Consider the following 12,770-nt stretch of genomic DNA (forward strand, 5'->3'; position numbering starts at 1 on the left):
TGCTGGTCTCACATGATCCTCTCCTCCGGAGACAGGATGGGCAGGCTCATCTTCCCAGCTCCGAGCTCAGCTGGTGACTCGCAGAGGCCGTTTCAAGACCCCAGCCGCGCGTAATCATGAAGGCCTGACAGGCGCAGACAGGCGGACAGAGACGGGTCTGCGACGAACGGTGGAAGCAATTTTAAAAAAACATTTTACGTGTAAAAAAATAATAATTTTTAAATCGCTTCAGCAATTTTTTTAAAACATTTTTTTGTATAAAAACAAAATATTATTTTATTTAAAAATCGCTTCCACCATCCGTCCCAGACTGTCCAGTCCACCTGACAGCTGGGCGGGATTGGGATTCAGCCTTCATGATTACGCGCGGCCGGGGTCTCGCAACGGCCAACTGCGAGTCCCCATCTCCAGCTTCGCAGTGACCAGCAGAGCTCTGAGCACACAAGGCTGGTATCCGGAACCCGAGCCTCCGAGTCGGCACATCGAAGGATCTTCCACGGTGACCAGCGGAACTCGGAGCCGAGGAAATGACGCCCTGCCCGGCCTGTCGCTCCAGGGGGAGGACCGGGGTACACCAGCAGAGCTCCATCCAGCTTTCCAAGAAAAGATAAGCCTTGTGCTTTCGGATTATTGAAGCAATTTTATGGCAAGGTTAATCTTGGAATAAAATCATCTCAGTGAGCCTTTTCTCTGGATAAATAATGTATAGCTACAACACAAGTTGGGCACAATAAAAGTCAGAGTAAGAGTGAGTCATGAGGTTTGAGAGATTTGTGATATTTTGTGAGTTTGGGTTTTGTAGTTAGGTGTAGTTTAGTGTATTTAGTGTTTAGTCAGTTTTAGTGTTTGAGTCAAAACAATGAGACGGTTTTTGAACATGAGGAGGATGGAGCTGCAGACCCAGAGGAGGACAGAACTGCAGAGTCAGAACCTCTCAGACAGAAGAGATGATCATGAAGGAGATAAATGGGATGAGTCAGCCAGTGAGGACTTTGATGATGAAAAGGATGATCATGATTTGTTTTAGAAGAGGAAGAGTGGACCAAGCCCCACAAGGAGGTCAGAGAGAGGAGGGGGTCCAGAACCCCTCTGACCAGGCCAATAGAACCAAGCATCAGTTCTGAGCTCTGGAGAAGAAAGGAGGATGTGGATGTTGACCCAGAGGGTATACTAATGGAAAAATATACACATTTTTAAATTACCATAAAATAAATATTTTGTAATTTTTTTAAAAACGTTATATTTAAACAAAAAACTTAAAGCGTTAAAATAAAAAATAAAAAATCATTTTAATAAGATATTTTTATTTCAGGCTGAGACAGTTTTAAAAGACTGACTATTTTTTTGTGGAAAAATATTTAAAACGTTGGTTACGTACTGTAACCCCAGACTCTATGAGTATAAGCGTAGCCCTTTAAGGCTGTCGCTTGGTGGGTTTATCCCGTTATGCGAAGCATTAGCACTGAAAAATTTAGTCCACGCCCACCTGCTGTGTGGGCCCTACCCGGTCCGTATAAATTACGTTAAGAGCGAGAAATCGGCTCCCAAAATAGCTTTTTTCTTCAGCCATTTAGGAGCCAGTGAGGCCCGATGCTTAAAGGGCTACGCTTATACTCATAGAATCTGGCGTTACAGTACGTAACCAACGTTCTATTTCGTATAAGCTTCGCCCTTTAAGGCTGTCGCTTGGTGGGTTAAGGGCGAAGCAGATGTGGTCCTCGCCTCACTGGGTCCATTCGAACACCGTATGAAGCAGAAGCTTGCCCAAAAAAAAGTCTTGTCACTCAGCTCCCTATGTGCGTAATTACACATTGCGTAATTATGTGAGCCATGCACAGACGCATGTTGTGTAACTATGCGTTCATGGCTGAGCAGTATAGACAGATTAATAATAACAAATGACTGATAATCAAATGAACTGATTGGTAACAATAGTCATGAACTGATTAGTGACAATAGAACCAAAATAACAGACACAACTTGTGACTGATACACATCTCACACTGTGAAGCATGCAGACAGATGTGAGCTTAAACAGAGTTCCATGAAAACAACAATATTCATTCTGTTAGAGCACTAAGGACAGAATGTGTCATGGAACGGGCCGTCACATCACGTAGATAAAAGTGAATGAATGAGCAGGGTGTTGACCACACAGCCGCAGTGCAAAAGTCCTGCATTGTCATATCATTATGCAAGGCAGTCGAAGATGCGATACCCCTGGTCGAGTGCGCACTGAGGTTGACAGGAGGCTCTAAATCTGATGCTCTGTAGGCTTCAGAAATGGCCTCACACAGCCAGTGTGACAAGCGCTGGGTGGATAACGGGCGACCTGCAGGTGCATCTCTATAATGCACAAACAAATGTTGAGTTTGGCGCATTACAGCTGTGCGCGCTATGTAACACGTCAACGCCCGCACCGGACAGAGAAGATGGCAAGATGCTTCTTCTTCTGATCTGTGGGGGGGAGGGAAAAACCCCTCCAATGATATCGCTCTTGAATTGAAAGAGCTCGTGATGTTCTAGGCATAAAGGCTGGGTTTGGTCTTATATCAGCTGAGCTGCCCGTCAGCCTGAATTCTAAGACATGACAGAGCGACAGACAGGGCAGATGAAACACTCACCCTCTTAGCGGATGTTAAAGCCAGCAGCAGGGCTGTTTTAAGAGACAAGAATTTAATTTGAACCTGATCCAGAGGCTCAAATGGAGCTTTGATCAGGGCCCGCAGGACCAGCGTTAAATCCCACTGTGGCACAAGTGGGCGTGAAACAGGCCTGCGTCTCTGTACGCCTTTTAGAAACCACTTCATCAGCAGGTGATTAAAAGCTGTTCTGTCTCCGAACCCTTCGTGTCAGGAAGAGATGGCTGCAGCGTACGTTTTAATCGTGCTGAAAAGCCAACTTCCTGTTCATCAGCTGTGTAGAAAAAACAGCACGCCGCCTAATGGACATGAGGTGGCCTCTACACCTTTCTCTGTACACCAGCGCTGAAAAAACTGTCTACTTTGATGTGTACAGCGCTGTGGTAGATGCAGCACGTGAATCCTGGATTGTGTGCACTTCCTCCTGTGGGAGACCCATCCTCTCTAAGCGGAACCGCTCAGTGGCCGGACCCACAGGTGCTGGCCTATTTCTGGGTAACTCCTGATCGCTCCTCCTGCCTGGAGGAGAGCGTCCTCCCTTCATGGCAGTTTCCACGGGCGCCCCGATAACAGGCGTTGTAGGGCTGAGAACCATGGTGTGTTCACGCGCTCGGGGGCCACCAGGAGACCTGTCAATCCCTCCTCCTGAACTTGGTTCAGGAACCGTAAAACCAGAGGAGGTGGAAGAAACGCGTGCAGAAGCGTTTTGGACCATGGGCTGTGGGCAAATGCATCCACCCCCAGTGGTGGTTTGTCTCGCGGTCTCAGGGAAAACCATAGTTGACACTGAGCGTTCTCTCGTGTCGCAAACAGGTCCACAGCTGCTTTGCCAAATTTCTGTCACATCTAAGTCATCAGGTATGTAAACTGCTCTGATGGAGAGCAGATTTTGGTGAGCCCAACACAGAAGCTTTCGCGCAATGTGTAACATCTGGGCTGAGCGCATACCCCCCTGTCGGTTTATGTACGCAGCAGTCACCTTGTTGTCTGTATGAATCAACACATGTTGATTCTGTAGCGCGGGAGCAAAGTGCTGAATCACATTCAGTACCGTACGACACTCAAAAACATTTATGTGGCCTGATGTGTGATGGGGCCACAGCGCCCCTACTGCTTGAGATAGGCATGTCCCCCCCCCAGCCTGACAGCGACGCGTCCGTGAAGACTGACACGTGACGTGGGTCTGCTGACGGGGGCTCCCTCCGACAGAACCAGGGAGTTTCCCCAGTGTCGGAGGTCTGCCCTCACGGAGGGAGGAAACAGTGATCATCCGTCTCTTTGTTTTACTGGATCCATACGCAGACGCACAAACCACCTCTGGCGGCGTCTCATGTGTAAAAAACCCAGCGGGACCACTGTGTGAGCTGATGACATCATTCCTAACAGCTTCATGACGGAAACAGCTGTTACCACTCTGCCGGGTCTTACGTGGCGGAGCTGGCCTCTTAAAGTGTCAATTCTCGTTTGTGATAAACGAGCCTTCATGGTGGTTGAATTTCAATTGAATTGAAAACTCCACTCCCAGATAAACAATTGTCTGGGCCGGGAAAATCGAGCTTTTCTTCCAATTTATGTCGAAGCCCAGATTTGACAGGTGTGATGTCAACACCTGAGCCTGCATCACTGCTTCCTGTCTGGAGCATGACCGCCGCAGCAGGTCGTCCAGGTAAAACAAAACTCTCATCCCTGCTCTGTCTAACGGATGCAGGGCTGTCTCCACATACTGAGAAAGTACGAGGCGCAAAGGAATACCCGACCGGCAGCCCGTTGTACTGATACTTCATCCCCTGAAAGGAGAAAACGCAGGAATTTTCTGTGTTTTGGGATGATCGGTATGCATTTCTCTGGATGTTGTTCAACAGTTGTCTGGTTGTCAACATGTGAAAAACGGTCTGTCCATGATCGCCGTGTTGAAAGCTGACAGATCCAAAATCGGTCTCATCCCTTCGGTCCGTTTGGGAACCAGTAAGTAACGTGAGTAAAACCCTGTGTTTTCTTCTCCGCTGGGAACCCTGGAGATCACTTTTATCAGAAGCACTTGGACTTCTGCATTTAGGGATGAGATTTGGTCTGGTGATGACAGGACCGTCTCTATAACTCCTCCGAACGGAGGGGGTCGGGTTGCAAACTGTAACTTGTAACCATTTGCATAACACCTTGTCCATCCATCTGACCGGCGAGCATGTTTTAGCCACTCTACGTAACGTTTGTGGAGTGAACGTGCGTTTAAGTGATGCGTCATGTTTTGTACGGCTGTCACCAGTCCGCCCCTCAACCGCCGTCATGCGTCGCGGGAATGTTCTCCGCGTGACCCAGGGCGAGGCTTCCTCGAAAAGGCTCTGAACGAGCCCGTGCGCTGCGTTCGGACTGCAGACCAACCTTCATGTACAGGTGGGCCAGTGTGTGCTGAGGCGAAGCGTGTGACAGCTGATGACGCCGTGGGGCTGCGCGTTTGACGTCGCTGTGCGAACGTTAAGAGGCGGAGGGTGTGACTTCATCTACACCGTGCTGTTGGAGTGAAGGCTGCGAGCACCGCGGGAGCACACCGTGCTGTTGGAGTGAAGGCTGCGAGCACCGCGGGAGCACACGTTTTCTCTGGAGGGACGTGCGCCGCTCTCGCTTGAGGGACGAGCGCCGCTCTCGCTTGAGGGACGAGCGCCGCTCTCGCTGGAGGCGAGACTCGTCACCGGGTTCGTTCAGCTGTCTCACGCTTATGCTGCCGTGAGCTGCCGAGCGCTGAGACGCGGTGGGTGACGGCTGCCCGCGTTCACTTCGGTGAGGCGTGTGTTGCTCTTGTGAGAGCGAGGACCTCCACCGGACCCGGCCTGCGGTCCCACATTTATACCGATGTGAGCCGGTGAGCGCCGGGCAGCTGTGTGTGTGCGCCATCATCAATGCAGCGCCGTTGGATGGAGGCTGTTGCATCGCACGAGTGCGCGTTTGACACCGCTTGGGTGAGGATTGTGCAGCTCGGGTTGACAACGAGTTATTTTCGTTACCATTGTGTCGTGTGAGCGACTCGTCATGTCTTGGAATGACGGTGAGTTTAAAAAACCTTTATTTAAGGACACCGGCTCGTTATGTGTGGAGGATGTGTGCGCAGCCACTGTGAGTTCATTCGAGCTTACAGACTGGCTAAAAACAGACACTTTGATCATTGAATGATGATTTATTTCAACTTTCGTGTCACTTTTACACACATCCTCCGCAGACCGTCATTTTTTTAAAACTTCTCCCCCTTGAGCTCTGCGATTTGTTTGCCCAGAGCGCTGTCTTGCAGGCGATCTCTGGGGAAACGCTGAACTGCTGGTTGCCGGGATGAAGAGGGCTGGACTCTGACGGGCGGGGCTGGTGGTGGAGCTGAGCAAGAGACACCGCCGCGGCCATGGAACGTCGTTGTTTCTGCCTCTGCTCGCGACGGTCCCTCCAGCGGGCCGGGGGGAGGGATGAGCCGCGCGGCTTGATGAGGTGGCGCACAGCCTCTGACACCTCCTCCGACTGCTTTGAATTCGCCAGCATGGTTTTGAAGCTGCTCCCGAACAGCGCGTCCGCCGTGATGGGGCCCTCCATCAGGTCTTTGTGCAGTGTCTCCGGCAGCGAGGGGGAGTAACGAAGCCAGGTGGATCGTTGGATCATCGTCATCCACGCTGCAATCCTCGACAGGCAAACCGTAGGAGGCACACATGTTGAGGATGACGTCTGCTGCCTTACAGAGGGAGCTCTTTGTCTCCTCAGGCAGATCTGCGGCCTCCAGCCCCTTGGACATGCTATATGCTAGCAGCGCCACGTTGTTGCTAGCTGCGGTTGCCTGAAAAGCACATTGATGGGCTCGATTGGAGAGCGTGGTCACCGTCTGGTCGTGTTTCTCAGGAGGGACGGGACGCTGCTCCAACCTGGACAGCTTCGCTCCGAAAGCTTCCGCGAGGCTTGACTCAAGGGGGGTTACCGAGGGATAGCCCCGCTCGGTGAACCCCTGGACTCTGGTGATGGGTGCGGACTGGAGACCGACTCCCCCAATCTACCAGGAAAGAACCGTCTGTGGCCTTGCCCGTAGGGCGTCCTGTTGGAGCACGAGGCCATATGGATCAAGACGGTTAGCTGGAGTGGAACCCAGTAAACAACCTTCCCGTCGGATCATCCGAACTGGCGGGAAAGGCGTGGGACGTAGAAAAAAGGGTCCCTTCATGTCAGCCGCCTCCTGGGTTACGCCGGGCAACCCCTGAGGCCGCCGTCAGCCGGGAGCGGTGTGATCGCCGATGCGAAACGAGGTGGGATGGGGTGAGCATTCACTCAGCCCCCCTCCACCGACACTACGCTCCCCAGGAGGGAATGAGCAGCGGGGGCTGCAGCTGAGTGCGCCTGTCCCGGAGGAACCATCCGATTCGCTCCGAGGGTCGGCGATAAGAGGAAAAATTACAAGATGGCGTTGTCCAGCATGTAGTGACCTATCACTGAGAAATACTCCTCGGCGCTTACCTTGAAATAAGACTGCTCGTCAGCTTCTCCTCGAGGAGAAGAACTCACCGGACGACCGGAGGTCGACTGCCGGGCCAAGCATCCTTAACAAAGGTTGGTCATCTACACAATTTTCCTTCTTTGTTCTTCTGACAGTGCTATTAGCTTGCTGAAGAAAAAATGGGAGCCGATTTCCCGCTCTTAACTTAATTTATACGGATCGGGTAGGGCCCACACAGCAGGTGGGCGTGGACTAAATCTTTCAGTGCTAATGCTTCGCATAACGGGATAAACCCACCAAGCGACAGCCTTAAAGGGCGAAGCTTATACGAAATAGAACTAGTATTTTTAAGTTGTTAAATACGGTGGTTGATTTTCCTCCAGAGGAACATGAATGGGGCAGCACGGTGGCCCAACTAGTAGAGCTGCTGCCTCTCGGCGAGCAGGTCCCCAGTTCAAATACCGGTCCAGGGGCCTTTCTGGGTGGAGTTTGCATGTTCTCTCCGTGCATGTGTGGGTTTTCTCCAGGTACTCCGGTTTCCTCCCACAGACCAAAAACATGCATGTTAGGCTGATTGGTAACTCTAAATTGTCCCTATGTGTGCATGAGAGAGTGAATGGTTGTTTGTCTCTTTTGTCTCTATGTGTCCCTGTGATGGACTGGAAACCTGTCCAGGGTGTACCCCGCCTCTCACACAGTTATTGCTGGGCATGGGCACTGGCAACCCCATGACCCAAAATGTAAGAAGCGGATAAAAGATAATGGATGGATGGATGGATAGAACATGAATAGTCATAAAGTTAAAGAGTTAAAATCATCTTATTCAAATGTTCACAATATGATGATTTGAAACAGGGAGCGCTGGCTCTGCAGCCCACACATCAGACCAGCCCACCAGGAAATCTCCAGACCCTCCCGCATCCACGCTGGACCTGAGTTTAATTTGCTCGTGACAAATTCCTTAATTTCTCACCATTTCAGTCATGGCATCAATGGAGGAGGAAGAGATCACTTGCCTCTTGGCAAAAAACAAAACAAAAGAAGAGGCCAGATCAGGGATGAAGAAGGGGAATTTAATACATTGGTGTTGCATACAAAACAGTCCGTCAGGCAGTTTATTGTGCTACACCGCGTACTCGTATGCGGTCGTAAAAATTGAGCTTTGCACAAACATGCCCTGGGGAGTACACTCGTACCTCTGTGTACATATGTGCGTACCTCTACGTATGGGCGTACGCGGGAGTATACTAGGGGCTTGCTTAAGCCAAGATTCAACTTATCTGCTGGATTCCTTAAATTGAGAACTTTACTAATTGGCTTTTATGTATGTGAATGTTTCTGTAAAGTGCCCTGAGACAACTTTGTTGTGATTTGGCGCTATATAAATAAACTGAATTGAAATACAAATTGATTGACACTTGCTGCTGTTTATGACTTCATTACTTTTTTTTGTCTGATGCAGGTAAGACATTTTCATCAGTGATCAGTGTTTAAACAGCCTGCCTTCACCAACATGTTCACTGCACAGAACACCCATGTGTTATTGTTGGAAATGACTCCAGCCTCCTACTATGAGCCATTAACCGTTCTCCTTAACCTCCTTAACCGTTCAGTCTCATCTCCTAACTCATTACCCTCTCACATGGTTTCCACAGAATTTTGCAACTCTCTGATGGCTTATTTCAATGAAAAGATTATTTCAATTCATAAACACCTTGGACCAAATACCGCCACCAGCATCTATGTTGAACTCCCCCCTCCCTCCATCCCCTTCTCTGACATTATCAGCAAGTCTAAGTCCTCATCCTGTCAGCTCGATCCATTTCCCACAGTTCTTGTTAAATCCTGTCTCCCGTCTCTGCTCCCCATCATCACTAACATCATCCACTCCTCCCTAACCTCTGGCATTGTTCCCACAGCTTTCAAATCTGCAGCCATCACCCCCATCATCAAGAAACCAGGTCTTGACTTTACCAACTTCAGCAAATCTTCGTCCAATCTCTAATCTGCCCTTTATTTCCAAAGTTCTTGAAAAAGCTGTTGCTAGTCAACTTCACTCTCACCTATCCAACAATAACATTTATGAAGAGTTTCAATCTGGTTTTCGGCCCCACCATAGCACCGAAACAGCTCTAATAAAAATAACTAATGACCTTCTTCTTGCTGCTGACTCTGCTCTTCTTTCTATCCTCATTTTACTGGATCTAAGTTCTGCCTTCGACACAATCTGTCATTCTATCCTCCTCAACAGACTAACCTCCATTGGCATCTCGGGTACTCCGTTAGACTGGTTCAAATCATATCTCTCTGACCGCACTCAATTCATTCAGCTCAAATCCTTTCGTTCCCAATCTTCCCCCGTCTCCACGGGTGTCCCCCAAGGCTCTGTCCTCAGACCCCTCCTCTTCATCATTTACCTCCTTCCTCTAGGTCACATCTTCCGTAAATTTGGTGTCCATTTTCACTGTTATGCTGATGACACACAGCTCTACATATCAACAAAACCAAACTCCACCCACCCACCCTCCATCCTCACCGACTGTCTCAATGAGCTAAATCACTGGTTTTCCAACAACTTTCTACAACTAAACAGTAACAAAACAGAAATCATTCTTGTCGGTACCAAAATCTCTCTTTCAAAATCAGAAAATCTTCTCATCCCCCTTAACAACTCCCTGCTATCCCCCTCGCCTCAGGTCAAGAGTCTTGGTGTCATCCTCAACACCACTCTCTCCTTCACTTCACACATCAACAACGTCACTCGGTCTGCCTATTTCCATCTCCAAAATATTAACCGTCTCCGCCCTTCTCTCACACCCCGCTCCACAGCCATCCTTGTTCACAGTCTTGTGACTTCTCGGATTGACTACTGCAACTCCCTTCTTTATGGCCTCCCCAACAAATCTCTCCAGAAGCTACAATTGGTCCAGAACTCAGCTGCCCGTGTCATCACTCAAACCTCCTCCTATAACCACATCACTCCAGTCCTGCAGCAGCTCCACTGGCTCCCGGTTAAATCACGCATTATCTTCAAAATTCTTCTTCTCGCTTTTAAAGCTATCCACAACCTTTCCCCTCCGTACCTATCTGACCTCCTACACATCTCCATCCCCTCTCGCTCTCTCAGATCCTCCTCTTCACTACACCTCCATGTACCCTCAGCCCGCCTCTCCACCATGGGGAGCAGGGCCTTCACCTGCTCTGCCCCTCGTCTCTGGAACTCTCTACCCCCTGACTTAAGAAACACCACCTCTCTTTCTCTATTCAAGACTGCTCTGAAAACACATCTCTTTAGACTCGCTTATCCTTAACTCTGCTGTATGTATTTTATATTCTTTACGCATTTTGTATTCTGTATGTATTGTATATTCTTTACGCATTTTATATTCTGTATGTATTTTATATTCTTTATGTATTTTATATTCTTTATTCCTGTTGATCTTTGTTCTTACTGTAAAGTGTCCTTGGGTGTCATGAAAGGCACTTTTTAAATAAAATGATTATTATTATTAACCTCCTACTCTAAATGTTATTGAGAATAACTTCAGTTTGAAGAAACAGAGTTTAATTCCTACTGGACTGATGAGTTAATGACTAGTCAAGCAGGGCCAAGACCTAACAGGATAAATGGTGTCTTAAAACAATTACAATTTTAAATGTTTATAGCATTTTATACTGTTGCTACCCTTTACATTATTGTCATTGTTACATACAGATTATGTGCTTGTTTCTACCAGTATAAATAGAATCAACTTAACTAGCTGTAGCACCTCCTGTGCAGCCAGGGGCACCTCCTAAATTAATATAATGTTAATTCTGACAAAATAACTGTGTAGTGTCAAAGTAACAGCAATGTAAAGTTTTATATTGTGTGAAAGAACTAGAACTGTTGTTTTAAAACAGTAACAATCCACTTTGGTCCTGGTCCTAGTTAGACAAGTCAATAACTCATTGGTTTGGTCAAATTAAACAATATTTTACCTAACTGAAGCTGCTCAGAGTTATCTAGAACAGGTAAGATACCTTTCAACAAAATCCCACTTCAAAATGTATGAACTTTGTCTTTGAAAGAAGATTACACAGAAAACCAACAGCTACATGAAACATGAACTTAATGAAAAAATGCTGGTTCGGCCTGAATTAAAGCACAAAAGAAGAACAGCTTCATCCTTTTCTCTCTTCGGTTCATAAAACTCAGTGAATTTACAACATAATGTTAAAAAAAAAGGATTGATTTAAAACCTCAGAACAAACACTTCCGAGGACTTCTAAATTTAATGGGGTGTACTGTGCCGTACCCCTCCCCACCATTTTCAGAAGCCATTGTGCAGGAGCCAAAATCAATACTTGATTAAAAGCATTAGGAGAAGAAAAACAAAGCTGTCTGTTGCTCAACTGACAGGAAATACAGTTATAAGAGAAAATCAAAAATATCTGATGATCATATTGGAAAACACTGTATGTCCATGTTTAACGTTGACACAAACTGGCCATGAAAACGCATAAATATAAAGTATTTACAATTGTTAAAATCAGGTTTACAGGTCTGTTCCCTAAATAATATATCCACCTAACTTTTCTGAGTAAGACACTAGAGGAAATTTAACCTTAAGTTTCAAGTTTAGTTCAATTAATTTCTCACAGTACAAATTTTAGAAAGAAATTAAAGGCTAAGTAAGTATTAAGTATTGAGAAGTGACAGAGTTAGAACTGTTTGGTCAAACCTTAAAATTACTGCAAATTTGTGAGAAAATGTGAAATTTTGCAAAGATGTGTTAGGGCTCAGACTATGCGTTGAGCATCAGTCTCAACTACTACCAAATCAACTTTTTTTCCCAGACAATTATTTCCTCTGGTATCGGATGCTGTGCAGCTGGAACAATTTTTACTGAAACCTTTTTACTTTTGGACATTTGTTATGATGCAAAACCATGACAAGGTGGGGTTTTTTACAACTGGGAGCAGCTGATTAAGATCTCAAAGGTTCAAATATTATCTCAGCTACGGCTTCACATCTCAAATGAGTTGAAAAGGAGGCATCGTGGATGCATTCCTGTCTATCTGCCGGCTGTGCTCGAGTGCCTGACCACTGAGATCCTAAGATCAAGGAGATCCTGGAACTGGCAAGAAATGACAGCAGAAGGACCAGGATCGTCCCCCGGCACATGTAGCTGACTGTCCATGGCGACGAGTAGCTTGGCAGGCTGCTGGGAGGAGTGGCCATCGCTCTGGGAGAAGTTTAGCCTGGCATTCGGGTGGTCCTGCAGCCCAGGAAACCAAGAGGCCAACTGAGTCTGGGTGGATGGATCGGACAGCATCTACAGCCAGTTTCTTCAGTTCCACTGAGGGATGGACCTTTACAAGAGATCCTTCCTGCCTACAGCCATCAGCATTTATAACTTCTCTTAATGAAACGAGGATAACGAGTTACAACATTTAATTTTCCTAGGGGATTAATAAAATATTTTTGAATTGAATTGAATTGAATCAAACTTTAGTTCAATGACTGTAAAATGAATTGAGCTGAAGCCTATTACACCTGCTGAAGCCTATTACACCGGTTTTGGCCTCCCTACACTGGCTTCCGGTTCACCTTCGAATCAAATTCAAAATACTCTTGTATGCCTATAAATCACTAAACAGCTCTGCCCCCTCCTATCTTACTGATCTGC

The 12,770-nt window shown here is 47.3% G+C and overlaps 1 protein-coding gene across 3 annotated transcripts in view; it reads left to right on the forward strand.

The window, feature by feature from the left end:
- Positions 1 to 12,770, forward strand: part of LOC119424427 (formin-binding protein 1) — a 176,494-nt gene that overhangs the window by 99,523 nt on the left and 64,201 nt on the right. The gene's annotated exons all lie outside the window — the stretch shown is intronic.

This window comes from Nematolebias whitei, chromosome 18 (genome assembly GCF_014905685.2).
Source record: "Nematolebias whitei isolate Nwh7 chromosome 18, NemWhi1, whole genome shotgun sequence".
NCBI classification, from domain to species: Eukaryota; Metazoa; Chordata; class Actinopteri; order Cyprinodontiformes; family Rivulidae; genus Nematolebias; species Nematolebias whitei.